We start from the raw sequence: 27,646 nt of genomic DNA on the forward strand, positions 1-27,646 counted from the left end.
TCCCTTCCTTCCTCTTTTCTTTCTCCTCTTTTCTTCCTTCCTCCTCTTTTCTTTCTTCCTCTTTTCCTTTCTACCACAGAGCACAGTACTATTGCTCCCTGATACTGAAGCAGTATGAAATCGTACAGAGGATCTATGAACTCAGACAGCTTGTGTTCTCATCCTAGGAACCTAGATACATTGCCTGGTCCTCTGCTACCCATGTATCCACTTATAAACCAGTAACCGTTGCTTCTAAGACTTCTTGCGCCAGTTAGACTAAAGCGTTGGACAAAATTGAGTTGTTCTTAATACCGATATAAACACCCACCCCATTTCGCTCGTCATCACCAAACAGTAATATGTCTTCTAGCCACTGGAATATCCCTCCTCTAAGATGCGCAGAAGCCATGTCTATGTTTCTAGTTCTTTCTGTATTCAGGCAAGTGCGGTATCCTGTCCAAAAGTCAATGTTGTTAAACCTATTTGATTATCATGTTTCTCCTCTCCGTGGGTGATGTTCAACATTACTGTGCACGTGTCAACTAATTCTGGAGACTTTCTGTCGTGTTCAGTATCATCTCTTTAGGTGCTGGATCATGCGGGGGGCTCAGGGGCCTCTCAGAGGAGGACTCAGGGAAGTTGGGGGACTCCAACGAGCCTAGACAGTAATTGCTGAAATTTGTCAATGTGGAACAGTGCAGAAGATGTACTCTTAGAATAGAAATATTCCAATGTTGGGGCGCCTGGGTGGCTCAGTCGGTTAAGTATCCGACTTCGGCTCAGGTCATGATCTCACAGTCTGTGGGTTCAAGCCCCGCATCGGGCTCTGTGCTGACAGCTCACAGCCTGGAGCCTGCTTCCGATTCTGTGTCTCCCTCTCTCTCTGTCCCTCCCCTGCTCATGCTCTGTCTCTCTCTGTCGCAAAAATAAATAAAAACATTAAAAAAAAAAAAAAGAAATATTCCAATGTTTAGTAATGAGCATCCCAACTGAATATCAGCCTTCCTCACCCCATCGTAATCCATTATTAATTTCTGCATTTACTCTGTCTGTCAACACTTAATTTTGACCCGCTTCTTGTGTAAAGCAACAGGTTAGACACAATGGGGGATATTAAGAAGAATAAAGAAACATGCCCTAAGGAAACAGCTGGTCTAGTAAGAGAGCTATGGCATATGAACAAATGGCCTCAGTGAGAGTGCAAGAAAAATGTCATAAGAAAAGTATACTTGACTTGGGGGTCAAGAGCGTGAAGTCACATCAGGCTAGAGAGATCATGGAAGACTTCACAGAGAAGGTAACTTCTGAGCTGGGGCCTTGAAGGATGGGTAACATTACAATACATGAATAAGAAAGACATGGCCAGGGCAGAGAGGCTCAGAGGAGGTGGAATAGAATTTTGGAGGGTCCACAAGTGGTGACATTTGGGGTGCATAAGACCCCAAATGTGTACAGGTAGCCCAATGGAGTGGCATTGGGCCAAATCACTGGGAAAATGTCTAGGCTTTACTCAGTAGGCACAGGAAGCTGTTAGTTTTTGACCCAGGGAGCAACATAGTCCTCACGAAGTTTGATCAGATTCACATGTATACACCTTAAAGGAAGGCAGTGGGATTGGAAATGGTTGAGGAGAGGGGGTAGAGTGCGCTGGGACCAACTGGGGATGGAAAGTTCCCCTTCAAGGCATTCAGTGTCCCAGGTGAGAGGTAAAGAGGGCTGAGCTGGGACAGAGGCAGTATGTCTAAGGAAGACATGACGAGTCTCAACCCGTGAATTGACAGTCGAGAGATGTGGTGATTGATTAGAAGAGCAGGAGTATGGGAAGGGAGAGAGAGAAGTCAACTGCAACGTTGGTCTCAAGCCAGGACAACAAGAAGGGTTACCATTCTTCTTTTTTTAATGTTTACTTATTTTGAGAGAGAGAGGGAGAGAGAGAGAGAATGAGGGGGAAGGGGCAGAGAGAGGGAGAGAGAGAGAGAACCCCAAGCAGACTCTGCATGTCAGCATAGAGCCCAACACGGGGCTCGAACTTTTCGAACCGTGAGATCATGACCTAAGCCGAAATCAAGAGTCGGACGTTCAACCAACTGAGCCACCCAGGCGCCCCAAGAAGAATTACCATCTAAGATCAGAAAGAAACAAAGAAGCCAGGAGAAGGAGCTGCTTGAGAGGAGGACCCAGTGAATGCATTTACGTTGAGCTTGAGTAATGAAAAGGACGCCCTGCTGGGATGTGCGCTGGTCTTCTAGCTTCAACGTGGATTATTAGTTATCTGCACCAGGAGGGACCCGAGCTGCCCCCTGGGGCAAGACTGCTAACAGACAGTGAAAACTAATGAGCAAACCGGGTGGTTAAGGACACTGAGATCTCCGGGCACCATCAGGGCAAAGGGGAAGGCCAGAGGGTGGGGCACGGTGGAACAGCAGGTTGAACCAAACTTTCGGAGTTGAAATCTTCTAGATCAGACTTTCAAATCTAGCAACTTGATGATAAGTCCTGGTGCAGCGGTTCCCTCACCCGGCGATACAGCAGAGTCACAGGAGAGCTTTTAGTAGGACATATTCTTGTGATCCCCACCCCCCACCCCGGACTCCAGTTCTCAGGCGTTAGTCTGGTGGGATTAACGGCTCTCATCTCTGCTTAGCCTGGGTCCTGGTTGGTTGCCGCAGAGCTGATCCTGTAGGTGAGAACCTGATGTTCCTGGCCTCCTCCTCCTCCTCCCCTTCCTCGTCCTTCTGAGTGGAGAGAAGACAGCCACATCGAGGGTCTGGTCCTCAGGTTGGCAAGAGTTCTGCAGAGAGGTGAAGGTGAGCATCCTGCCAGGGAGCCCTTGGCAGAGAAGTGACAGCGATGTCCTAGCTGTGGACCGACCACCAAAGGGCAGAGCGGAAAGAAGAAAACCAGGTACAAGCACTGTGCGTCCTGCTGTGTGCCGATCCCCTCACACCGCCTTCCTTCTCGAAGACAGCCTAAGCTCCATGAGGGCGAGAATTTCTTAAAAATCCCTCTATGGCACATTTCCAACCTAGAAAAGAAGAAGAGAGACGGTAGTGTGATGTGCCCCCATAGCTCCTCTGATCTCCTATTTTGCAATCCAACAGCCCCTGGTGATAAGAATAGTCCCTGAGGATGGGAAGGAGGGATCAAGAAAGAATCATCAGTTTACCCTAATTCCTCTTTTAGACACAGAGGCCGTCATAAACGTTGCTCTTTCAAAATGCCACCAAGTCTCCGAGCAACATCTACAGACTCTAACAAAAAGAAATACACAAGAAGCTCTTGTTAGACCAGTTAGAATCAGAAGGGCTGCAATCTGAGTTTACGAGTGTACTTTCTGCATTCAGCAGCCTGGTCCGAATCATAAACAAATGATAGTTCTGCTCCGGAGGGCGAGGCTCTGGAGAGCAGAAATATGTGCATGGTTCAAGGGGCTCAGGGCAGTAGGTAGGAGCTAGTGAGCCTGGGTGGTCTCCAACTGGAAGACTGAAAAAAATTGTTTTCGTGTTTTATTTATTTTTGAGAGAGAGCGCGCACAAGCAGGGGAAGGGCGGAGAGAGAGGGAGACAGAGGACCCGAAGCGGGCTCCATGCTGACAGCAGTGAGCCCGATGTGGGGCTCGAATTCATGAACCGTGAGATCATGACCTGAGCCAGAGTCCGAAGTTCAACGGACTGAGCCACCCAGGTGCCCCATCAACTGGAATATTTTCCCTCCTCTACTCTTCCCTCTCATGGAAATCTCTCTGTTCTAAGGCCACTGCACACCCCTCCCCTGGCCTGCCCCTTCTATAGCCCCACTTCCATACCCAATTATGGAGCAGAAAAACTAAACTGAGCAAAAGAATTTGGGGAAAACTCAAGTATTCATAAATCCCCTTAAACCCGCTAGTCTTCTGGGGATGGGGAGTGGGAGAGGCTGGAGACTCATGGCTGGTGGAAATATATGCAAAGGAAAAGGGCTGCGGAAAAGGCTGGAAGGAACTGTGGCTGCAGAGGGAAGCTACTGCAGAGGGCGTGTCCTCTTTTAGATGCCATCCAAGGAGTTCCGGTCCCCCGGGTGCCGAAAGGGCCCCAGTCAAGTGTGGAAGCTTCTGGGCAGTGACTTGATCACCAAGATGTCATGAACAATATCACAGTAAGCTGCTAACATTATGGTGCCTTTTATTCATTTAGTTTAAATGTTCATTTATTTTGAGAGAGAGAGAGAGAGAGGGAGGGTGTGCACGCACAGGGGAGGGGCGCGGAGAGAGGGAGAGAGAGAATCCCAAGGAGGCTCCATTCAGCACGAAATCACGACCTTAGCCCAAATCAAGAGTCAGACACTGCCACTCAGGCGCCCCTACAGTGCCTTCAGGATGGGAGACTTAAGCCTCTTGGGTTATGGGAACCACAGAATAAATATGGGACATCTTGAGGGAATTCAAATTTACCCAAGATTTTTTTTTTGTTTTTGGTGGTGGTGGGGGGACCATTATTTTTCATATTGAAATAATCTTGGATATCTGATGGAATAGCATGCAAAACTTTCATGAATTTATGAAGCTACACCCAAGAATTAAAGTGTCCCCTCCAAATGAATCAATCAATGAGTGGATGAAGTGTCCCAATTGTCGAGGTCTTTTTGGAGAGTTGTTTTCTTTCTTCTGCCTTCAGGGGTATTCGGGGAAAGTTTTGACAGGCACTGCCCAGACGTTTCACGGGACAGGTGAGGTACTATGAGTTTGCGGGTGTCTGTCCATCTGACGCGTCAGTTCGCGTCTCCTGCCAGCCTGTGAAGTTGGCGGTTTTGGGGTCTCCAGGGATGTTCTCACCCTTTCCTCTCTCCGAGCCTTTGTTCAAACTGTCACTGACGTCTGGACAAGCTCTCGCTTCTTGACAGCCACATCCCATTCTCTTCCTCTCCTCATAATGCAATCCAAGGCCCTTTGGTTCAGGAGCCCTTCTCCAAGTTAAGAGAATCGGCCCTCAGAAGAGAATCTGTTAGGGAATGAACAAATCACGGGGACCTAAGGTAGAGCACAGGCAACGCAGTCAACGGTCCCGGGACGGCGTTGTGCGGTGACAGGCAGTAGCTGCACTCGGGGTGAGCGTAACGCAGACTCGGTGAATCACTGTGTGGCACGTATACGTCAATCAGTCCATCAATCAAAATTCAAAAAAATAAATCGAATGAGAAAGAGAGGAGCTGAAGGCAGGGCCAGGCTGCAACGCCAAAAACGATTCTGCTACTAAATATTTGCCTCCTTTGGTACACGACTTTACAGCGTTTCCAACTGTCAGAGGCATGTCTTATTTAGAAATCATTACGGGGCGCCTGGCTGGCTTCATCAGTTAAGAGTCAGACTCTTGCTCTCAGCTCAGGCCTTGATCTCCGGGTCGTGAGTTCAAGCTCCACGTTGGGCTCTGCTGGGCTTGGAGCCCACTTCACAGCAACAACAAAAAGATATCACTACAACCCTAAGAGGTATAGAGGTCAAGGCTTTTTTTGTTAATATTTTTTAATATTGATTACATATTACAATAATATTTTGCATACATCAGGTTAAATAAAATCTATTATTTTGGGGTCCGCCTGACGTCGGCTCAGGTCATGATCTCGCGGTTCGTAGGTTCGAGCCCCGCGTCTGGCTCTGTGCTGACAGCTCAGAGCCTGGAGCCTGCTCTGGATTCTGTGTCTGCCTCTCTCTCTGACCCTCCCCGCTCTCTCGCACTCTCCTTCTCTCAAAACTAAATAAACATTAAAACATTTTTAATAAAAATATACTTTTTATTTTACTTATTATTTATTTGAAAGAGACAGAGGGTGCAAGTGAACAGGGGCAGAGAGACAGAGAAGCGGGGCTCACCCGAACCAGGGCTCATGCTCACCCGATGTGGGACTCGAACTAACAAACTGTGAGATAATGACGTGAGCCAAAGTCAGATGCTTAACGACTGAGCCATCCAGGTGCACAAATAAAATACATTATCATTTTCACTGTTTTACCTCATTTAATGTGACTACTAGAATTTTTTTTAATATTTATTTTTGAGAGAGAAAGAGAGTGTGTGTGTGCAGGAGCGGGATGGGGGCAGAGAGAGAGAGGGACAGAGGATCCAAAGCAGGCTCTGCGCTGACAGCAATGAGCCCGATGTGGGACTCGAACTCAGAAATCCCGAGATCATGACCTGAGCCAGAGTCAGATGCTCAACTGACTGAGCTACCCAGGCACCCCGAGGATTATTTTTCATCCTCATCTACCAGTTAGGCAAGGAAGCTTTACAGACTTTAAGTAACTTGCCCACAATGACACAACTGTTAAGGGGTTCTTTCCACTCTGTTATGAAAAATGATCCAAAATTTGGAAATAAAGCAAGAGGGTGACTGCGTGTCCTCTAATGTCATCGTGGGGCATTGTTAAAAGGGTTTACGTAGTTCTTCTGGCCGGGCTAGCTTCCTGGGTTGCGATCTGCACAGTCACCCAGAACCCTGCACGTTAAACCACTAACTTGGTTTAATGCTCTCCTATTGCTGTCGTGACATTCTTCATAATTTTTGAACACGGGGCCCTGAATTTTTATTTGCGCTGCGCCCAGCAAATTAGTCTGTCTCTAGGAGAATAAACTGATGTTTGATTTTGTTATTCACAACTAATTCAGGGCTCGGGCTCTGCGAAGTTACATGTTACCTTGTAGATGGGAGTCCAACCCGTAACATGTATCTATCTGTAGAGGTACAAATAATTTCTGTCCTTTGGAAAAGATAACTCATGCTTTTATTCCCTTCCCCCTCCAAAGCCCCCGTGGAACATTAATTAGATTTGTCTCTAATTAAAAAAAAAAAACACTAATTTTGGTGAGCCTGTCCCTATGGGTTATATAAACCCCACTTCCTCGGCTGCTCTTGGGGTCAGTGTTTCCACCTCACTGATGCCTTCGTGTTTTTAAGTATTTTGTGAATTACACGTTGACAACTCCATACTCCAAGCTCCTTCCATTATATCATGCAACCAAAGTCACTCTTTGCTCTGCACTCTGCTGGCCAGGAACACACCCTGAATTCCTTTTGTGCATTTTGGGTGCACCTGTTAATTTCTGTCCTGTCACCCTTTCTATCCCATCAATTCTTTTAAACTTGTATTTGCCTTTTTTTTTTTTTAATAGATGATGTATTCACTTGGTTCAAATTCAAAAAGTGAAAAGGGTAAGGGGGTCCTGGGTGACTCAGTTGGTTGTGTCTGACTTCGGGTCAGGTCATGATCTCACGGTTTGTGGGTTCAAGCCCCTATTGGGCTCATCGTTGACAGTGCAGTGCCTGCTTGGAATTCTCTCTCTCCCCTCCTCCCCCGCTTGCACTCTCTCTCTCAAAAATAAACTTTAAAAAAAAGTTCAAAAGGGTGTATAGGAAACATTTTACCTCCTACACTATCCCAGACACCCAGTTTTCCTCTCCAAAGACAACTTCTATAACTTCCAGTGCTATTTTCTACATATATCATCCAATGTGTTTATACATATTATCTGTTTTTAATTTTTTTTTAATATTTATTTTTGAGAGAGAGACAGAGTGCGAGCAAGGGAAAGGCAGAGAGAGAGAGAGAGATACAGAATCCAAAGGAAGCTCCAGGCTCTGAGCTGTCAGTACAGAGCCTGATGCTGGGCTCGAACTCATGAACCGTGAGATCATGACCTGAGCTGAATTCAGACGCTTAACTGACCGGACCACTCAAGTGCCCCTTGTTTGCTTTTTTTCAAAAAATTGCAGAATATTCTACACACTATCCTGCAACTTGGTTTTTTCATCTAACGATATAACCTGGAGATTATTCCATTTTAATGCATGAAGAACTCCCTCGTTGTTGTGTATGGCTATGTATTTATTATTCCACTGGATAAATTTAGTCATTTATCTTACCATTCTCTTATCAATAGATATCTAGGTTGTTTCTAATTGTCTGAAATAGCAGGCAATGGTGCATTAAATAACTATGTACATATATCATCTTGTACATCTATAAATTCCCAGAAGTGAAGATGATTGGTCAAAGGACATATGCATTTATTATTTTTGAAGAGTTTGAGGAATTATTCTGCATAAAGGTTGTATCAGTTTATACTCCTATGTAAGCCCTTGTTAACACTACAGCAATGTGTTGTGAAATTTTTGAACTTTGAGAAGGGGCATATTATCTCATTGTAATTTTCACTTGTAATTTTTTAATTAATAATGAAATGATGCATTCCTTTCATGTATTTCTTTTGGGGATAACTGCGTGCTCACATCCTCTGCCAATTTTTCTATGCGTTTGCTAATCTAAGATATAAGTTGCAAATACTGTTTTCCCTGGAAAACAGTATTTTTTTTAATGCTTGTTTATTTGAGAGAAAGTGAGAGAGAAAAAGAGAGAAGGGGCAGAGAGAAAGGAGAGGGAGGATCCCAAGCAGGCTCCACACTGTCAACATGAAGCCCAATGCGGGATTTGAACTTACGAACCATGAGATCATGACCTGAGTGGAAATCAAGAATCAGACGCTTAACTGACTAAGCCACCCAGGGGCCTCAGAAACAATAGATCTTTTTAAACTTTATTCATGGTGATTTACACTACGTGGACTTTTTATTTGATGTTGTTGGATTTGCCAATCTTTTCTTCTATGGCTTCTGGCTTTGTGTCATAGTTAGAAAGGTCTTTCCTAATTGAGATTACAAAAGAACTCTCCTAGATTTCTTTCTGTAAGTTTATGGTCCTATGTTTCATATGTAAATCTTTGGTTCATTAAGAATTTATTCTGATGTGAGGTGTGAAGTTTGATTCCAGCTCGATTTTTTTTCTCCAAATGGTTACCTTATTGTTCCTGAGCCCTCTTTCGAATAATCTTTAAATAATCCACCCAGGGGCGCCTGGGTGGCGCAGTTGGTTAAGCATGCGACTTCAGCCAGGTCACGATCTCGCGGTCCAGGAGTTCGAGCCCCGCGTCAGGCTCTGGGCTGATGGCTCAGAGCCTGGAGCCTGTTTCCGATTCTGTGTCTCCCTCTCTCTCTGCCCCTCCCCCATTCATGCTCTGTCTCTCTCTGTCCCAAAAATAAATAAACGTTGAAAAAAAAATTTTTTTTAAATAATCCACCCAATAGAGTCCTCAGCTTGATTCTACGCTAATTTGTCTTATGTATTAGTGTTTGCTTTTTTTTTAATTTCCTCATCTAGTCCACGATCTGTCTATTCATTGTATGAGAACTGCATGATTTATGTTAATGTAGCTTCAAAATGTATTTAAAATACAGCAAAATATATTTAAATTGTAGCAAAATGTATTTCTGCTGAGGCTTGTGCTCCCCTCATTACATTTCTTTTAAACATTTCCAGGAGATTCCTGCATGGTTCTTTCCCCACATCAACTCTGGGGTCAGTTTGTTTTTAAAAATCTTGGTATTTCATTGAGAGTGCATTAAATTTACAGATGTGTTGGGGAGAACAGATTTCTTTATTTTTATTAAAAAATTTTTTTCTTTGGGGCGCCTGGGTGGCGTAGTCGGTTAAGCGTCCGACTTCAGCCAGGTCACGATCTTGCGGTCCGTGAGTTCGAGCCCCGCGTCGGGCTCTGGGCGATGGCTCAGAGCCTGGAGCCTGTTTCCGATTCTGTGTCTCCCTCTCTCTCTGCCCCTCCCCCGTTCATGCTCTCTCTCTGTCCCAAAAATAAATAAACGTTGAAAAAAAAATTAAAAAAAAAAATTTTTTTTCTTTAACATTTGTTTTTGAGAGACAGAGAGAGAGAGACACAGAGCATGAGCAGGGATGGGGCAGAGAGAGGGGGAGCCACAGAATCCGAAGCAGGCTCCAGGCTCTGAGTTGTCAGCACAGAGCCCGATGCGGGGCTAAAACCCACGAACTGCGGGCTGAAGTTGGATGCTTTTAACTGACTGAGCCACACGGGTGCCCTGAGAACTGATTTCTTAATAGTGCAATCTTGTCTGTTTACCAAAGAACATGATAAGCCTCTTCATTTTGTCAGGTTTTCTGTTCAGTTTAGTTTCAGTATTGTATTGTATTGTATTGTATTGTATTGTATTGTATTGTATTGTACTGTATTGTATTGCATTGTATTGTGTGTATTGTAATTTAATTTTAGAGAGAGAGCACAAGTGGGAGAGAAGGGCAGAGAGAGAGAGAACCCAAGCAGGCTCCACACTCAGCACCCAGCCCCATATGGAGCTCAATCTCTCCCCCCCACCCCCGACCCTGGGACCATGACCTTGGCAAGAGCCAGATGTTCAACCGGCTGAGCCACCCAGGCGCCCTAGTTTGTATTTGAACATTTTATTCGCCTCTCATAATTCTTAAGTTTATTTCCAGGTATTGTTACGTGTTTTTTTTAACTGTTATTAAACAGCCCTTTTGGGGGGCGCCTGAGTGGCTCAGTTGGTTGAGTGTCCGACTTCTGCTCAGGTTATGATCTCGCGGTTTGTGAGTTCAAGCCCCACGTCAGGCTCTGTGCTGACAGCTCAGAGCCTGGAGCCTGTTTCAGATTCTGTGTCTCCCTCTCTCTCTGCCCCTCCCCCATTCATACTCTGTCTCTCTCTCTGTCTCAAAAATAAATAAACGTTAAAAAAAAAACAGGCCTTTTTTTCCGTTCTATCTTATGCTTATTTGTGTATATGAAAGTTACTGATGTCTCTTATAATTGTGCATGAGCCAGATTACGGAATTTCCTTAACCCTAACACCTCACACCCAGCACCTGAGCTAACAGATTGGTGCCTGAACGACCCTTTATGTGCCCTCTGGGGGGCTTCTTAGAGTGTAGTGACAGCTGGCACTAAGGGAGAATTTTGTCTATCTTTCCAGGATGAAGTAGATTGTTAATAATTTCTTGCCAGACTGGTTCATTCCCAGGGACTTTTTAAATGATGCTTAAAATATTGAACATCCTGCTTGTGCCCCTGACATCACCACCAGGCCACTGTGAGCACACGTGCACACACACACACACGCACACACACACACACACACACACCTTGTCACCCTCCAGCCTTCAGCCACTGCCGATAAAATGCCCCAGTGCTTAGTAGCATATTTGACTAGAAACCATGGGCTTCCCTTGAACCATTTTGCTCTGTGTATTTTAATTATAATTAAAGTGATTTCTCTACACCGAGCAACTCTTGGAAGAAACCCCAGGAATTATCATCATCTCCTTAGGCTTTGTTTCAATTCTGGTCTTTATTTCTTTGTTTGCTTTTTTCTAGCTTTATTACGAGGTTATTGACATATAACATAGCTAAGTTTAAGGTCAGGGAGGAGTCAAGGTGGCGGAACAGCATGGAAGTTTGTGTGTCTAGCGTCTAAGTTTGAGGTATACAATGTGATGATTAGATACATGTATCTATTGCAAAATTATGCCACAATAAGGTTAGTTAACACCTCTGTCCCCTCACAAATTATGGGGTGTGTGTGTGTGTGTGTGTGTGTGTGTGTGTGTGGTGATAACATTTAAGATTTATTCTCGAAGCAACTTTCAAGTACATATGTGCGTTAGATCTCCAGATCTCGTTTATCTCATAGCTGGGAGTTTGCACCCTCTGACCAACATCTCCCCATTTCCCCCACCCCCAGCCCCTGGTAACCACCCCTCTACTCCAGTTCTTTACCAGTTTGGCGTCTTTGAAAGCCATCTCTTAGTGCCAGATCTAGAGCTTCCAAATGGCCTGCGGAGACCTGCCTGGGTAAGAAAGCTGAGAAGTGATGACTTTTGCTTTGTCTTAAACCCTGAAATAATTCTTGGGGTGCCTGGGTGGCTCAGTTGGTTAGGCAACCGACTTCAGCTCACGATCTCATGGTTTATGGGTTCGAGCCCTGCATTGGGCTCTGGGCTGACAGCTTGGAGCCTGGAGCCTACTTCCAAGTCTGTGTCTCCCACTCTCTCTGCCCCTCCCCTGCTCATGCTCTGTCTCTGTCTCTCAAAAATAAATAAATGTAAAAAATTAAAAAAAAAAAACCTGAAATAATTCTCAAAGGGAGTAACCAGGCGAAGAAGGTAATCCTCACCCAGTCCGTCTGGGATCCGGGTCTCAATTTAACTTCAAGTGGGGTGTAAAGAGGTGGGGGAGGGAAGAGCCCCTGCACAGTATTGCTGCTCCGTGGAAGTTTCACACAGGAATCATTGCAGCAGGACAAAGGGGATGATGCAGCTCCGCCCTAGATCGGACGGTTTTGTGGGTTTCTTTTTTTAAAACAACATTAGTGGTTACTCTGTAAATTTCCAGAAAGTCAGCTCCGCGGGTTGGAGGATCTCAACGTAGCATCCTTGGAATTGGGCTAACATTCTAAAGAGTAAAAAGAAATCGTAGCATGTGACCTAAATATCCACAGCATGCCCTCTCCCTGGCAATATTTCACACCTCAAAATGAAAACACAAGAGCTCATTGGGATTGCCAGAAAAGGCCACAGCGGCTTTTCACACTTCTTTTGCCAGCAAGGTAACACTCTAATTTGGGTCTCTGACTTCCTCTGGCTCTGGAGGCAGAGGTGGGGTTACGTGTTGGGTTGTTCTGCCTGCTTCTCTGGTGGGTATCGGCTCAAGAGGGTGGTTTGACTCCCTCTTTTTTTCCCTCAAGGACTCTGGAGGATCTGGGGCTCACCCTGCAGCCTCAGGGAGCAAAACTGGATACAGGATTTCAAGGTGACTTTGCCCATCCCTTTTCTCACACCCCGTCCTCTTTTTGCTAAAGGTCTCACTAAGCAAAGAGAAGAACAGTCCAAGTTTCAAAGTTCAAGGAAAACTCCCGGTTAAGTCTGCAAGCTTTTCTTCGGTTTGAATCTCGTTAGCTCCTGGTTATGGGGTTTGGGGTTCTTTTTACGGTTTCTTGCACCACAGAGCTGTGGGGGACGGGAGTACACGGAAGACCTTGCCCCCTGCTGGTCTGGCCGCAGTCTGACTCTTGATTTCTGCTCAGGTCATGATCCCAGGGTCAAGTGGCAGAACCCCGCATGGGCTCTGTTCTGAGTGTGAAGGCTGCTTGGGACTCTCTCTTTCCTTCTTCCCCTGTCCCCTACTGACACTCTAAGAAATAAATAGATAGATAGATAGATAGATAGATAGATAGATAGATAGATAGATACGGACGCCTGGGTGGCTCAGCTCGTTAAGCGTCCAACTTCAGCTCAAGTCATGATTTCACAGTTCGTGAGTTCAAGCCCCACGTCGGGCTCTCTGCTGTCAGCTCGGAGCCCATTTCAGATCCTCTTTCTCTCTTTCTCTCCCTCTCAAAATAAATAAATGAAAAACATTAAAAACAATCAAAAGAAAGAAGAAAGGAAGGAAGAAAAAGCAAGCCCAGAAGAGGGGGGGGGGGGAGGAATGTGATTGATAGCTTATGAACTGGCCTCTGTGCAAAAGTGCTTAACAACTAGACATGCTTCATCAAAAAATACCAGCCTAGGGGGTGCCTGGGTGGCTCAGTTGGATAAATGTCCAACTCTTGATATTGGCTTGGGTCACGATCTTGTGGTTCGTGGGTTCCAGCCCTGCGTTGGGCTCTGTGCTGACAGTGCGGTGACTGCTTGGGATTCTGTCTCTCTCTCTCTGCACCTCCCCCCACTCACACGCATGCATGACTTCATCCCCCTATATCTGGAATGTTTTCTCCAATTGCAACATAGGAGGTCAAGTCCCTGGATCCCTTGAATCTCGGTGTGCTGCTCAAATTGCCTTGGGCTTCATTCCAGTCTCGTGAGGAGGTGGGTGATGGAGAAGGATTTGGGTGGGAGGGAGGACGTGGGGGCAGTTTCCTCCCAAGGCGCTACGGGAGCTCCTAATAACGCGCTGCTTAGTGAGGTTCTTGCATCTACCAAGCGACAGAAGGGCAAAAGGCATTCATAAATGTGATTATGGGGGCGCCTGGGAGGCTCAGTCCTTGAATGTCCGGCTCTCGATTTCAGCTCAGGTCATGAGCTCACAGCTCATGGGATCGAACCCTGAGTCAGGCTCTGTGCAGACAGCGTGGAGCTGGCTGGGGGTTCTCTCTCTCCCCCCACCCTCTCTGCCCCTCCCCTGCTGGCACTCTCTCTCTTAAAAGAAATAAACTTTACAAAATGGGATTATGATGTGGGTGATATTTTCAAAAGTGATAATCTGCTAGAAGGAAGAAGTACCTGCTAGGAGGTGACTGTGTTAGATCGCGTGCATCAGCCAACACCATGGGGCCAAAGGCCAATGCCATGCAGCCTTCGGTGGCTGGTACAGAGATGGCTCCGATGAGCTATGCAAACCTGGGGGGCTCTTCCAGTGGCTTGATGTCCTCGTTTGGAGTGCTTCCCCACCCGGCATTCCCAAACATTTCCATCTCCTTTCCTTGCCCTGCCTCTCCCTCCACGCCATGCTCCGGCAAATGAACTTTGCTCTGTTCCAAGTACATGCCCCAGGCTTTCCCACTTTTCTGCCCTTGCTCAAATTCTTTGCTCCATCTGGAATGTCCTTCTGTCTCCTTCTTTGCCAAATTTCTAAATATTACTGATCCTTAAGGCCTTGTGCAAAGTCCTCTCTGTCTGTTCAGCTGGAAATGGTCATAGCACATTTTCTATTTCCTTTTGGTGGAACATTCCTTACTTCTCCTTGTAGACATACTGTATTCTCAGTCTGTAACACGTGACTTTGAATGCAATAGCCATTTACTCTTTTGCTGAATGAATGAATGAATGAATGAACCAATCCTGACAGAATACTGGATTGTGTGTAGGGCTAGGTTGACAGATTGTCCCAGGAGAATTCTATTTGTTCATTTACGAAGCACCTACTAGGTTCCAGTTCCTCTGCCAGGATTTATTATCAAATCTCTTCTGTTTTAGAATGGTCTCTAACAAACAAATATGCATAACAGAGGGCTCCCAATCTCCAAGAGAAATACATCAAACCAAAGTGAAAAATAAATAAGTTTTGTGTGTTGGCTGAAGGGGGAAAGGGTACCTGGGTAGAGGTTGCAATTAGGAAAAAGACTGCCCAGGTCTGACAAAAACAGGGAAAGAAGGAATGACTTTAAAAAGATAGGTTTGGGGGCGCCTGGGTGGCTTAGTCAGTTAACAGTCCGACTCTTGGCTTCAGCTCAGGTCATGATCTCAAGGTTGATGACTTGGAGCCCTGCATCGGGCTCCAAGCTGACAGTGTGGAGCCTGCTTGGGATTCTCTCTCTCTGTCTCTCTCTCTCTGCCCTTCCCCTGCTCATGCTCTCTCTCTAAATAAATAAATAAAAAAGAACAAAAAAAGATGGGCTTTGGATTGGGGTTGACAATACCAGTGGGCACCAGCCAGAACACACACTTGATGGTATGACCCCTCAGGGTAATGAAGGATGTGTCTCATGGACCATCCATTCAGCCTATAAGCATCTACCGAGAAGCAGCTGGAGCCAGGGGTTGGGGTAACAAACATCAAAATGACGTATTTTCTGTACTTGAGATGCTCACTGTCCAGGTAAGAGACAAAAAATTAGTGCCATGATGAGGGCTCTACTGAAGGTTGTTTGGGATGTTCCAGGAGGAGACAAGAACGTTTCATGCCTGTTGGTTGTGAGAGAGGTTTCACGGAGGTCATGGCCCCCAACCAAGCCTGAGTAAGGAGCATGATGTGAGGGTTTTAAAAACAAACTCTAGAGTCCAACTGACGAGGCAGGACTCAGGATCTGGGATCTGATCTTGCCGTGAACCACTTGCGTAATTCTGACGTGAGACTGAGCCTCAGTTTCCTCCTCTGTAAAATGGGATAACTGTGTTACCTGTATCACAGAATTATTATGAACATTCAAGGAGAAGATTCCCCAGACCCAGATTGTCGCTTCACTGAAGATACAAGTGGAAGTTCCTCCCGGTTCACTCACAGCTGATTTTTGTTTCTTTTTCTTTTCTTCTTTTTTTTTTTTTTTTTTTTTTTTTTTGAGAAAGAGAGAGAGTGCACAAGTGAGTGAGGGGCAGAGAGAGAGAAAGAGAGGAACAGAGAGAGAAGTAGGGCTCACCCGAAGCGGGGCTCGAGCTGTGGGACTCACGCTCACGAACCATGAGATCATGACCTGAGCTGAAGTCAGATGCTTGACAGACTGAGCCACCCAGGCACCCTGTTTGTTTCTTTCTCAACCTTGTAGCCCCAGAAGTTGGCATCCAAATAAGGGGTTATCTGGGAAAGCAGATAACTTTTCTCTAAAGAATTATCAAAGTTGAGCTAAGTGATTTTGCAGGCAGCTGATCCCAGATTCCCAAATTGGCATTTACGCAAAATGATAGCTTATGGGTATATAAAGCAGCCCACACCTTGAAATAAACAGGCTCATTTTCTAGCTTGTTATTGGATGAGGGGAAAGAAGAGAGGATGGGGGGTCTTTATGCAGCTAGGGGGGCTCTGAATTTGGCAGGTTGATTCTGTGTGGGGAGGATAAGGGACGCCTGAGAGCCGTCTTACCCTGTGCCCTTGGTATTGGAGAGTGGATGGTTTTGCTTGTACTTTTTTTCCTTTTTAGAGCTCACTGTCATCCGATTGCAATGAACATGCCTGTTTATTGAAGCTCTGCCTCTGGGTTCACGAACAGTGGGCCATTAAAACTAAGAAGAACTCACATACATCTCTAATTTCTGCCCTCAGCAACCATTGCTTTGATACAGACTTTATGATGGCAATTATGTAAAACTATGCCCATATAAATAGTAGGACAGAAAGCAGTTAGAGATTTGAGATTATTAAAGTTGTTTCTCGAGCCAAGGGGAGTTGTCTTTTCATTCAGTGGCAATCCCCTGTCGCAAATGGAACATTTCACATTTCGTTGCTACAATGAAAGATGGAAAACAAAACAGGAAGGTAGGAGGAGAGAAATGACCAGAAAATGAGAAGGAAGGGAGGGAGTAGGAAAGATGGCGGGAAGGGGAGACAGACTGCGTAGACAAAGGAGTTAAGACAGAAGAGGGAAAGAAAATTTTTGTGGAAAGTGGGGTTGGATCTCACGATTTCTGAACAATGTTAAGTAGGATCAAAAAATAAGATGTCCATTCACACGTTTCCCTGACTCACTTTGGGAAACCATTCTGGGAGAACATTCAGGCATTCTTTATCATTAACACAGTCCATCTCATCGCACACACAGATGTTCCTCGACTTTGGATGGGGTTATGCCCTGATAAACCCACTGTCAGTTGAAAATATCAAAAATGCATTTAATACACTCAACCTGCCCCCAACATCCTGGCTCACCTTAGACATGCTCAGAACACCGACATTAGCCTACGGTTGGGCAAGATCATCTCACACAAAGCCTAATTTATAATAAAGTGTTGACTATTTTGTGTACCTGACTGAATACCGTACTGAAAGGGAAAGACAGCACGGTTGTGTGGGTACGGAAGGGTTGTCAGGGTATCGGTAGTTGACCCTCGTGATCTCTGGGAGGCTGAGAGCTGTGGCCCCTCCCGCTGCCCAGCAGCACAACAGAATATCATACACACAGTGCTGGCCCAAGAGAAGAGCAAAACTCAAAGTTTCGGGTACAGTTTCTACTGAATGCGTATTGCTTTGGCATCATTGCACAGTCGAAAAGTCGTAAGTTGGACCATGGTGAGTCTGGAAACGTCTACATGATCTGTGTCAAACTGTGTAGCCTGTGAGTTTCTCTAATTTTTTTTTTCCCATGACGAAATCTCAGCCACCCGGGTCGATTTTGGTGTCCTCAGGCAAAGTCCAGGACCCCGTTTTCCACTTGTTTTCCTTCTTACCACCAGTCTACACACACTCAAGACAATGGGGTGATGGAGGAGGTCCTGCTTCAGCTGCAGGTGCCTGTGTGGACGCGAGTGGCCCCAAGTGGAGCTGGTACAGGGGCTCTGCCCTCTGGAACCCCAGGCCACACCACTCCCGGGAACTCTGGAACAGAGGAGACGTTTGGCAGATACCTTGTCTTCGCTTGACCTTCCCATTTCCTGCCAAACCACGGCCCTTAGCCTCTTCAAAATGTGAAAAGCACGTGCTCTTGGAAGCCTTCCCAGATGTTGATATCTATTGATACACATTCTATAAGCTGTCATTAGTTCACCTTTGATCATACCTGCACGTTCTTTTTTTTTTTTTAATTTTCTTTTTCAACGTTTATTAATTTTTGGGACAGAGAGAGACAGAGCATGAACGGGGGAGGGGCAGAGAGAGGGAGACACAGAATCGGAAACAGGCTCCAGGCTCTGAGCCATCAGCCCAGAGCCTGACGCGGGGCTCGAACTCACGGACCGCGAGATCGTGACCTGGCTGAAGTCGGACGCTTAACCGACTGCGCCACCCAGGCGCCCCATACCTACACATTCTTACTGAATTTGTGTGTGTGTGTGCGCGCGCGCGCGCACTTGTTCCGGTGAAACTTTATCTCTGGACACTGAGAGGTGACTTTCAGATCATTTTCACACTATGAAATATATCCTTCATTTGATTTTGTTTTCAATCACTTAAAAATATAAAAAACATTTTTAACTGTCAGGCTCAACCAAAATAGGCGATGGGCAGGATTTGTCCGCAGCCTTAGATTGCTGAAACTTGTATTAAATAATCAGTTGTATTTATATTTCCTTCAAAGAAGTGGTAAACAATTTATTTTACACTGCTTCAGCTCTACTGGAAGAACCAGTATCAGCTATCACTTTGTCCCCCTTTTTGGAGTTAGTATTGCTTGAATAGCTCAAAACCCTATGATACTTGAAAGCCGAGAGTGGAAACGATTGAGATCAATCTGTCTACGTGAACAGCATGGCGTATCGAGGCATTATCTCAATTCTCTGAATGAAAAAACGGTTGCTGTTCTGTGCTCTTTGGATTTGCCTTTGGCACTCTTCATCAGGCTCCATGGTCCCAGAGGGCTTACAGGTGTCTTTACAAAGACACGTGACGAGAACTGCCTCTATTCCTTCTCCCCTCCATCTCCTGCCTGCACCCCTCTCTTCTTTCTTCCCCCGGTCTGGGAGGAGCGCTGCTCTTCTTGTCCAAAGCTCATGCCTTCTTCCCTCTTCCCCCAGGCAGCCCCTTCGCCCATAGTGTTTCATACCTTCTCTTTGCCTCTTTTGTACCATCTACTGTCCCTCCTTCCCTGAATCCTTCCCTCAGCATAGCTTATGCTTATGTGTCTCTGATGTGAAACAAGTCCACGCTTCCTGGACCCAACCTCACCACCCCCTCCCCTTCTCTTCACACCCCAGCTTTGGAAGAGAAAGCCACAACCTGCAGTTGGTTCATCCTCGGCACTTGACTTCTTTGCTTCTGTGACTAGGGATCTTATTCATCCTTGATTTTGCTTATTTATTTTGAAGTAAACACCGGTTGACTGTCTTCTTCTCAAAAAAAGCAGAATGTTTTCCTTTAGAAGTTCAGATGATATGTAAAGAAAAGCGAAGAAAAAACAATAGCCGATAACCGTGGAATTTAGAAACAACTGCCATAGGCATTGCGGGTCCCTCACCGACCGCCATTTTCCTACTACATCTTCCTTCCTGGCAACATTTAGGGTCTACTGCACCCTGTATGTGATGCAGTGATATATCCACAGTTGGTTAAGTAAGGATTCTCAAACTTTCTGGGCCCCATGACACTCAAAGACTGTTGAAAATCCCAAAGAGCTTTAGTTTTTGGAAGTTACATTTATTAATATTTACTGTATGGGGCACCTGAGTGGCTCAGTTGGTTGAGCGTCCAATTTTAGCTCGGGTCATGATCTCACAGTTTGTGGGTTCGAGCCCCGTGTCAGGCTCTGTGCTGACAGCTCAGAGCCTGGAGCCTGCTTTGGATTCTGTGTGCGTGCGTCTCTCTCTGCCCCTTCCCCACTCATGCTCTGTCTCTCGAAAAATAAACATTAAAAAATCTTTAAAAAATTCTCAAAATATCTATTAATTCCTCCAAAAACAACAATAAATCTGTCAAAGGTTAACACAGAACACTTTCTATGACAAAATAATAAACACATCTCCCCAAAGATTATTTGATGAGAAAAGTGGCATTGTTTTACATTTTTGTAAATCTTTTTATTGTCTGGCTTGATAGTTGGACTTCCATATCTGCTTTTGCACTCGATCTGTTGTGATATGTTGTTTTGGTTAAATAATACATGAGGACAACGTGGTCTCCCAGCTAGATGGTTAGAAAAAGGAAAAGTATCTTAATACCTTCTTTAGATAATCGCTGATACTCTAATTTGGTACTATATCAACACTCAAAACGTGGTAGTTTCGTATCTGTAAACCTTTGTACTCTCTGGACACTTGTGAGAGAATGAGAGTAAAAAGGCAAAAAAGAATCTTAACACCATGATGAAGGTAGTTTGGGCCTCATAGACCTGATTAGGGTTGGGGTTCCACAGGGGTTCCTGGAGCACCCTTTGAGAACCACTGGTCTGAACTGATGCTACCGTTCCCTTTACCGGTGATTTAGGACGGGCACGTGACTCCATTCAGACAAAAGAGAAATGAAGGGAATTCTTCAATCCATTTGGAGAAGTTTCTTGACGGATAAAAAGGGTTTCAGAGGAAGACAGAACTGTGCTGCCTCTGCGGGTCACTGTCATAATCTTGCGTTCGTCTTGCCTTTGCAACACGAGCTGCCTAAGGATGGCAGACAACACCACGGAGCCTCAGCTAACCACATTTGAGTTACCTTGACCCAGGACTTGGGGTTTCGTGAAATTAATTTTACTTAGAAAGGAAAAAAGTGGGGGGCGCCTGGGTGGCTCGGTTGGTTGAGCGTCCGACTCAGGCTCAGGTCATAATCTCATATGAGTTCGAGCCCCACATTAGGTTCGCTGCTGTCAGCACAGAGCCTGCTTTGGATTCTCTGTCCCCCTCTCTGTCTGCCCCTCTCCCACTCGTGTGCTCTCAAAAATAAACAGTAAAACAAATTTTTTAAAAAAGAAAGGAAAACAGGAAGGAAGGGAGGGAGGGAGGGAGAGAGGAAGGAAGGAAGGAAGGGAGGGAGGAAGGAAGGAAGGAAGGGAGGAAGGGAAGGAAGGAAGGGAGGAAGGGAAGGAAGGAGGGAGGGAGGGAGGGAGGAAGAACTTTTTGGATATCCTTCCAGACTTTTTTCTAAATGTTTATACACATAACTTGATATTATTTTCTGTATCCCTAGCACTTAGCTCAGTGTAATGCCTGTTATATCTCAGTGCTTAATAAATGTTCTTTGAAAGAATGAGTAAATGAACGTGTGGTGTTTACTGACTGACAGTTTCCTCCCATTCTGTTCTTTGTGAGCATGAAGAAAAGCAGGTCGCTCTAAGAATGACAAGCTTCTGGGTGCTATGAGACATAGATCTGCAGAGCAGGCTATTTCTGTTTCTGGATGCTGAACACCCCGCGTCCCCAGCATTTTGTATCCCGAAGGAAGTCAGGCATTAGCCTCATAGGACCTGAAACACCCCAGTGATCGCTCATTGAGAAGGTGCTTTCATGATTATCTCACTTAGACTCCGAAAGTCGGGTGGGGATTTAGCAGCTTTAGTCCTCTGTGGATGAGGAAACGCTGGGGACACGAGAGGCTGGTTCGAAGCTACACAGCTAGTCAGCAACAGAACCAGGACTAGAATGCAAGGGTTTTGAGTTCTTGGGGGTTGAGCCCCAGGAAGCTTTGTGAAGGGTTTTGCCACGGTGGGGATTCGTCTCACCACCCTGGGGTACGTAGGCCAGACGTGCAGGAAAACCAGCTTTTGTCCTTCATCCCCGGACCACCCCCTGGGAAGCAGAGTGGCCCGTGCTCCATCTCAGTCGAATGGCACCAAAATGACAAACCCTTGTTTTGAGTGACTTTACCTGGAGGTGATCTCTTCCGCTAGACTGGCTGTGACATTAGAAATGGACGAAACCCGGGACATTTCCCACCCGGAGCTTGATGGGAACTGGCAAGTGTCAGATTTGAAATTTCTCACTGCAACTCACAGGCTTCTGCTGACCTGGACTTGAACGCTCCAGCCTGGAAAACAGTCCAGAATTAAATGTTGACAAGTAGCTCAGGGGGTGTACGTAAAATGCCTGTACCTCCAGTGGGGACAAGTGGCAAATCACCCAGGCAGGAACCAAGGCCTGCCTTCTCATCCTGGCCCTGCCATGATCTTGTTGTGTGCCTCTAGACAGATGGTATATCCTCTCCAGGACTGAGCTTATGGATTTTTATTTAGATACGTATTTTTAAGTTTGTTTGTTTCTTTAATCTCTACACCCAATGTGGGGCTCAAACTCACAACCCTGAGGTCAACAGTCACATGCTCCGCCCACTGAGCCAGCCGGGTGCCCCTGAGCCTATGCTTTGTTTTGTTGAGAGAGAGAAAGAGCACAAGTAGGGGAGGGACAGAAAGAGGGAGAATCTTTTTTTAATTTCTTCAATGTTTATTTACTTTTGAGAGACAGTGAGAGACAGAGTGTGAGCAGGGAAGGGGCAGACAGAGAGCGAGACACAGAATCCAAAGCAGGCCCCAGGCTCTGAGCTGTCAGCACAGAGCCCGACGCGGGGCTCGAACCCACGAACTGTGAGATCATGACCTGAGCTGAAGTCTGGCACTTAACTAGCTAGAGCTACCTAGCTAGAGCTAGACTGAGCTACCCAGAGCCCCATAGAATCTTTTTTTTTTCTTTTTAAGTTTATTTATGTTGTATGAGACAGTGTGTGCATGCATGAGCAGGGGAGGGGCAGAGAGAGAGAGAGAGAGAGAAGGAAAGAGAGAGACTCCCAAGCAGGCTCCATGCCATTAGCTCAGAGCCCAACACAGGGCTCGAACCCACGAACTGGGAGATCATGACCTGAGCTGAAATCAACTGTCAGCACTTAACTGACTGAGCCACCCAGGCAAAAAGTGACTAAGAAATAGATGATCTCAAAGAAGGTAATCTCTGAAAGTCTACATAACTTAAGTCCAATTCTTTCCTTAAAAACAATTTTTTTAACGTTTATTAATTTTTTGAGAGAGAGACAGAGTGCAAGTGGGGGTGGGGCAGAGAGAGAGCAGGAGACACAGAATCGGAAGCAGGCTCCAGGCTCTGAGCTGTCAGCACGGAGCCTGACACGGGCCTCCGACCCACCACCTGAGAGATCATGACCTGAGCCGAAGTCGGCTGCTTAACCAACTGAGCTATCCAGGCACCCCAACTTTTCTTTAAAGAAAAAAGCTTACTCGTAGAGCAAAAAATGAACTGTGGGACACACACACATACGTTAAAAAGTCGATAACCTCATAGATAAGACGCGTAGGTGTTGCTGAAAACAGTGATTCATCCTGCTGCTTTGGCTCTTACCGAAGCCGCCCCGCATTACTTCCTGCTTCGAATGAAGGGATGTGAATCAGAGTGCTATCTCTTCTGTGATAGCCTGAGGTCATGGAAAGAGATCTGGAGTCCGGTACACCCGGTTTGAATTCCCAGCCCTTTCACTGACCACCTTGGTGATGTTGGCTGGGGTCGCTGTTACTTCATCTGTAAAATGGGTGTGTGGTGAGGGGTAAAGATAATTTCTGTAAGTTCTCTGGAGCAGTCCTGAGCTCATGGCAGGTGCTCTCTGTAACGTGGGGCGGTATAAGGGAGGCATCTACACCAGAGCTATAGGAGAGCAGAGAAAAACGTGATTATTTCATGTTTCGGGGCTGGATTCCTGGGGAGGAGTGTTTAAGCAGGGCCTTGAGAGAGGGTCCCCAAGTTCTATAGGTGGAGGCGGGAAAGGGAATAGCAAGACAAAGCCAGGAGGCAGGAAGATGCAATGAACGTAGAGGCAGTAGAAAGGAGGATGTTCATCTGGACAAAGGTGCGACTAGACAGGTGAATTGGGACCAGGTATTCTAAGGTTCAAAGTGACAGAACACTGGCAATTTATCTTGTGGAAAATGGGAAGCTATTGGAGGCGTTCAGCAGAAGAGTGACGGGTTTCATAAGCTACATTCCTATCGGGCAAATTGTGGAAGAAGTCACTGGAAGACACAGCCCAGGGAAAAGCAGGGTCCACACTTCAGAGATGGACTTGGAAGCAGGTGCCCCTCAAATCCTTCTCTACAGATGTCACGGTGCGATGGCTGTGACACCACCCTCTAACAAAAGCCTTGGGAGAGAGAGGTTGGGGTTATCGTGGGTTAAGACGGGCTGAGACAAGAGGACTTAGGATAGATTTTTGGGAGGATAAATTCAGGTAAGGATTTCTAGTTCTCACTGCCGTGGAGTTGAAATGGATTAGTCACGTAAGATCTTGAACGTGGACCTACAGTTGGAGTCTTCAGGGACCCAGGGGGACAAGGCAACTTTATTTAGGGAAAAAGCAACATGTTCTTTAGCCCCGAGCAACACTGAGGTTGAATAACAGTCCCTGAGCACAGGAAAAGAAAGATGAGAAAGAAAAGGAATGTGAAAGACTAAGGTAAGAGGGAAGAAGGGGAGAGGAGAAATACAAAGGAAGAAAGTGAGGCGGGTCACGGGTAGGGGTGCGTTCTGCTCCGGGCGGCTGCGCACAGCCCTGGCCACGGTGGCCTGCCTGGCTCAAGTCAGCCACTCGAGCTGGCCGAGAGGAGACGGGGAGGCTGGAAGACTGCAGTCAGATGCATCTTCTCTGGCTGTAAATAATCAAATGGAAAAATGCTGGATGAGACTCCCCTGGCTCAATCTGGAGGGAGGAGGTCTATTCGTCCATCTTTGAGCTTTTTCACTGCTGGGGATTGTCACCCATGTCAGATCCATCTGGACATTTCTGCTTTTTTTTTTTTTTTTTTTTCTCCAAATGCCTCTGCCAGGATGAATATTTAACACACTCAGATGTAAGAAACTAGGACGTAGAGGGGAGAAAATTGCGTGGTAGCATCAATTTCTCCCAAGTGTTCTTATGGGATCTTTAGGTCCATTAAATTGCTCGCTTTTCATTCATTCATTCATTCGTTCGTTCAGCAACTATTTAACAAGGGCTTGGTGCAAACCAGACGCGCTGTGCAGGCTCCGTTGGCTGGGCATCCGGCAGGACCACCGTCTGCCATCAAGATGAGATCACACGCTGGACGAAAGAACAACAGATCTTGCAAGACATTGCCCTAGATATGTTGCTGGTAACAAAACAAAACAAAACAAAACAAAACAAAACAAAACAAAACAAAACAAAACACAAACGCAAAGCTCACTCTCATGAGTTCCTGCTGACAGCTTCTCCACAAGTCTGCCTTTCCCTGTTTTCTCCTCACATCGCTGGTTACTCTCTGTGTTTAAAAGGACTCCTGCTTGAACGTAGCTGCCAGGTTAAATAATTCCACGTCTTTCGCAGTCAGCCTTGAATCCTCATTTCCTTCTTGTTTCCCTCCACTTCCTGTCGTTCCTACTCTCTCATTTATAATGGCTGCTACTGATTAAGCCCTTCCCAAGGGGGGTGCCTTTCATTTATTCATTTCGTTATCTTTGAGCCTCACAGTGACCTCTTAAAAGCAATTGGAGACTCGGCAGGGGTTCATTCCTTGCCTAGAACACAGAGCTGGGGTCGGGGTCGACTTTTAAGAGAGGACTCCTTCCCCCGACGCAATATGACCTCCCCTAACCGCCACCTGTGAGTTATTTCCACCCCCTGCTCTTGCCCTTGTCAAGGACCAGAGAATTTCAATCAAGGGTCTGTGCCCCTTGGTTCTCTCTCTATTAATAAATGTTTGATTGATTCTAAATGAGCTGTCACTATGCCTTGGAGTGAGGATTACAAGCAGCACCATAAGCAGGTTGTAAAGTGACAGCCACGTGACCCAAGCTGTTACTGTGACAACAGCTGAGGAGGAAGAATATTTAATTATGGAGATGGGGAGGAAGGGGACCAGAGGGCTCGAGGGGCAGGGCTGGTTGTTTGTGGCCTTATTAAAGCTTCAGGATCTGGAAGCCAGACTTCATTCTATTTCTCCAGGTCCTTTTGATTTTCTTTTTCTTTTCTTTCCTTTTTTAAAAGATTTAATTTATTTTTGAGAGACAGAGAGAGAGAGAGAGACAGAACCCAAAGCAGGCTCCAGGCTCCCCGCTGTCAGCACAGAGCCCAACGCAGAGTTCCAACTCATGAACTGTGAGATCCTGACCTGAGCCGAAGTTAGGCGCTCAACCAAGTGCCTCACCCAGGCACCCCCTTGATTTTCTAAATAAAATCTTCTTAGCCCAAACTCTTCCTTGCATTGGAAGATAGCACTAGATTTGTTTCCCTGGTTCTCTTGGGAAATAGGAATGATAAAGTGTGAACTCCTATTACCTATGAAAACCTGTTGCCTGAGGATCTTGGCTCAGATCTGTAAGCATAAGGGGTTTGAATAGTTCTTCTGATGCTTATCTGGAGGTTGCTTCCCTGAATTACACTCTGAAGCTCCCTCATAAGGGCACCTTGCCTGTGTGGGAATTGTCTGAACATGCCATAGGAGAGAGGGAGACGGAACTTCCCTGGGAAGGTAGCCTGAGAGCATGGTTACCCCCATGGGAATCGGCCGAGGGGCTCTCTTATTTACCAGCTCGGTCAGATCATTTAATCTCTCCAAAGCTTTGCTCACCTCACCTATAAAATGATGGCGATCTTGTGATCCACCCACAGGGTTCTGGTCAACGTGAGATCATAGCTGTTGTACCAAGCTGCCACTAGCCCACAGGGCACCTTGCTATGCATAAGGAAAAGGCCACCCTCTTGGCTGATGCTACCTTTCAGAAGCACAGCCGATCGAGGTGAGGAATTTTAAAAGAGTGCCCCTTCCATGGGTGAACACAGCGCTGTGTGAGGGGGGCAAGGCTGGTGAGGGGCGCCACAGGCTGACCTCAGCTCCCACCACTGCCCTGGGCTCAACAGAACCCAACCCTCGATTACACCTAGCAAACCTATCTACCTGCACATTTTAGCCAGTTAGGATCTGTGAACTGTTATCAGTATCATTTACCACATTTAGTCACTCAGGATTTGTTTAACTGCTGTCATTATTATTTATCGAATGTTCAGCCATCCCTAGAGACAGAGCACGCCAAGGGGACCTAAGACTTCATAGGAAAGAAAGGAAGAAGACCCTGTTTGCAGTCAGTTTCTGGGGTGGTTGCTGCCTCCCCGTGCTAAATTCCTTGGAGGCTGGTTTAAGAATAAGAGTGAAGGGAAGGGAGGGTGGTGTTGCTACAAGGGGCTGGGGTCCATGAAACTTCCCCCGGGGGCCATGTTTTTGAAGGCTCCAGGTCTGTTTGGAGAAGCAAGTGTGAGTTCTGGAGTCAGAGAAACTGGGTTCCACCTCTGATTCCCCTGTGAGTTTGCCCTGAGATCACAGGACAGGCCTTCAACATCCTCAGTTTCCTCATTAAAACTCTGGGTTATGGGGGCGCCTGGGTGGCTCAGTCGGTTGAGCGGCCGGCTTCGGCTCAGGTCATGATCTCGCGGTCCGTGAGTTCGAGCCCCGCGTCGGCCTCTGTGCTGACAGCTCAGAGCCTGGAGCCTGTTTCAGATTCTGTGTCTCCCTCTCTCTGCCCCTCCCCCATTCATGCTCTGTCTCTCTCTGTCTCAAAAATAAATAAACGTTAAAAAAAAATTTTTTTTTTTAAGTCTGGGTTATGATCTCTCTCCAGTGTATGTTACAGGGCTTGGAGGTTCAACCGACATCATTTAGGAAAAAGCATTTATGAAAACTTTCTGCAAGGCACAATAAACAACGGAGATGGTCATTTCTCTTCTCAATGTATTTGTTAGTTCTGCAG

At 46.2% G+C, this 27,646-nt stretch overlaps 1 long non-coding RNA gene across 1 annotated transcript in view; it reads right to left on the minus strand.

The window, feature by feature from the left end:
• Window positions 1-2,052: 2,052 nt before the first annotated feature.
• LOC123600832 overlaps window positions 2,053-27,646 on the minus strand; it is a 45,925-nt gene continuing 20,331 nt past the window's right edge. Inside the window, exon 3 of the long non-coding RNA XR_006713846.1 lies at window positions 2,053-3,007. This is a non-coding gene — a long non-coding RNA (uncharacterized LOC123600832). The remainder of the gene's footprint in view (window positions 3,008-27,646) is intronic.

The sequence above is a fragment of the Leopardus geoffroyi genome, chromosome D1 (assembly GCF_018350155.1).
Source record: "Leopardus geoffroyi isolate Oge1 chromosome D1, O.geoffroyi_Oge1_pat1.0, whole genome shotgun sequence".
NCBI lineage: Eukaryota > Metazoa > Chordata > Mammalia > Carnivora > Felidae > Leopardus > Leopardus geoffroyi.